Below are 2,281 nucleotides of genomic sequence, written 5' to 3' on the forward strand. Positions count from 1 at the left end.
GGTGCCGCGACCCCCCTGTGCTGGGTTTTTTTTATAATTGCATATACAAAATTTTTTAAATTTATATTTAATTACATAATCTTAGGGTTTTTAGTGCACTAGTCCCAAAACGTACTTAACTAAAACGTTAACTTTTAAATTTCATACGTACATGATTAACTAACTTATTTATTAGATAATGTTCTAATTAAGAAAATGGTTGGTCAATAACAACTGTGATCCAGTATTTTAGAAGTTATTAACATTTTTATATTTAGGTGGCAGGATGAGTACGGAAGGAGCAGAGAAATGTGTTAAAAAATAACAGCACCCACGTCTAACCATCAGTTATTACTTTTAATTATTAATAACTTTTAAAATATTGATCGGAAGTATTTTTTTTTGGGGGGGGATGCAGGAAGTTCAACGGATTTTCCCAAGTTGACAAATACTTGTCTGGCTATATTCATCCTCACAACTAAGTACAGAACAAATAATGATAATCAATAATTTGAAATGATTATGTATTACGTGTAACAATGTTTTAAACTTTTTATTTTTCAACTATTGTATTAATATTTTTTAAAACAGCTCTTGAAATGACTTATAGTTTAAAATATATATTTTTGAGTATTCAAAGGGTTTTTGATGAAATATAATTTTTAAATAAAAAACAATTAAAATTTTTTTAATTACCCACTGAAAATTGAAAATATTAAAATTAATGCAAAACATAACATGAAAGAAGAAAAATAAACAAAAAAATTCAGAAATTAAAAAAAAATTTATATTCTACTTGAAAACCTCATAAAATATATTTATATAACATTTAGTATAACCATTTATCGTTAAAAAAATTCATTCATTTTAGTGCATTAATTATAGTAAATTTGTTAAATTAAGTTAATTTGTTATCTTAAACGGATTGACCGTTGATATATATATAATCATAGTATCAATAGTATTTAAATTCTTTATTATATATTTCCATTCAACATAAATTAAATTAATTAAAATAAAATATTATATATTTTTTTTAAACATTTCAAAAACAGACATTTATTTTTATTGAAACAAAATGAACATAAAAATCAATTAAAAACTGTTTGTAACTAAAAAAATTGTTTTTTCAAATCCTGTCATAAAAATTATTTGCAGTTTCATCATTGGATCAATTAAGATAAATTTATTTGTATACTAAGCATTTTTTAATTAAAAGCTACATAGAATAAAATAATAACTAACTTAATTAAAACAATTTTTCTTATTTTTAATATAAAAAACAATAGTGTTTATTATTCAAGCCTATGTGTAAGAACTGGTGGTTCTTCTGTACAATCAAAAGTATCATCTTCTTGATCTTTATGATAATGTGTATGATTTTCCGCAATATGTTTCTGTATCATCCTATGTTGAAAAAAATTTATTATTGATCATTATATATATGTGTGTTAAAATGCTTGAACGGACTGTAATCATAAAATGTCATAAACAGAATGTGATGCACTACCTTGTGAAAATATGCCAAATGTCGTTATAATCTAACTATATGAGTAGCCTACGCTGGTTAAACAAGTAATACTATATGCGTTACGTCGTGTAGCTTAATCTGTGAATATTGTGCAAATACCTCTCAACATTTATGACCTTCACAAAAGTTTTCTTCAGAGATACTTTTGNAATTCATGACCTTCACAAAAGTTTTCTTCAGAGATACTTTTGTCTAGGCGTATGACTCCAATACTGTATATTGCTAGGAATATTCACAAAGTAGTCGTGTTCGGTAAGTGAGGCAAGTGTTGGCGCTATTAACCTAATCAAACGTGGTTTAAACACGGTTAGCACCAATAAAGTTGATTCTAAGAATGCCGGAAAACATTTTGGACAAAGTTTTCCCGAACTTGACTGGATGAAAATTGCGTAAGTTATTATGGCCAGAAGCAGAAACAANAATTGCGTAAGTTATTATCGCCAGAAGCAGAAACAAGTACAATAAGGGGACCAGTGTAGTGTAGTGGAAAGCATTCGAAAACATTGAGTTTCCTGACTGCTGACGNGAACATTGAGTTACCTGACTGCTGACGTATAAGGAAAACGACATAGAGCGAATTTATGTTTGAAGTTGGCGGACCGAGTGACTTTACAACGATGACTTCGGGTGAGTTGCAATCCATGTTGCTAGTTTAAGATTGGGGTCATTAGAAATTTATTTAATTTTTTATGAAAAGGACTCGCTGAAGATTTAGGACCTTGATTGCTCTTATCAGAATTACACGAATTATCCGTGGATATTTGTGGGATG

At 28.0% G+C, this 2,281-nt stretch overlaps 1 long non-coding RNA gene across 1 annotated transcript; it reads right to left on the bottom strand.

Annotated features, from left to right (window-relative positions):
* Window positions 1-934: 934 nt before the first annotated feature.
* LOC126909301 (uncharacterized) lies at window positions 935-1,923 on the bottom strand. Its single transcript, XR_007705001.1, has 2 exons — window positions 1,670-1,923; window positions 935-1,626 (listed from the first exon to the last, which is right to left on the bottom strand). It is a non-coding gene; the product is annotated as an uncharacterized LOC126909301 (long non-coding RNA).
* Between the last annotated feature and the right edge of the window lie 358 nt (window positions 1,924-2,281).

The sequence above is a fragment of the Daktulosphaira vitifoliae genome, unplaced genomic scaffold, assembly GCF_025091365.1.
Source record: "Daktulosphaira vitifoliae isolate Bord-2020 unplaced genomic scaffold, ASM2509136v1 Scaffold_246, whole genome shotgun sequence".
Lineage (NCBI taxonomy): Eukaryota > Metazoa > Arthropoda > Insecta > Hemiptera > Phylloxeridae > Daktulosphaira > Daktulosphaira vitifoliae.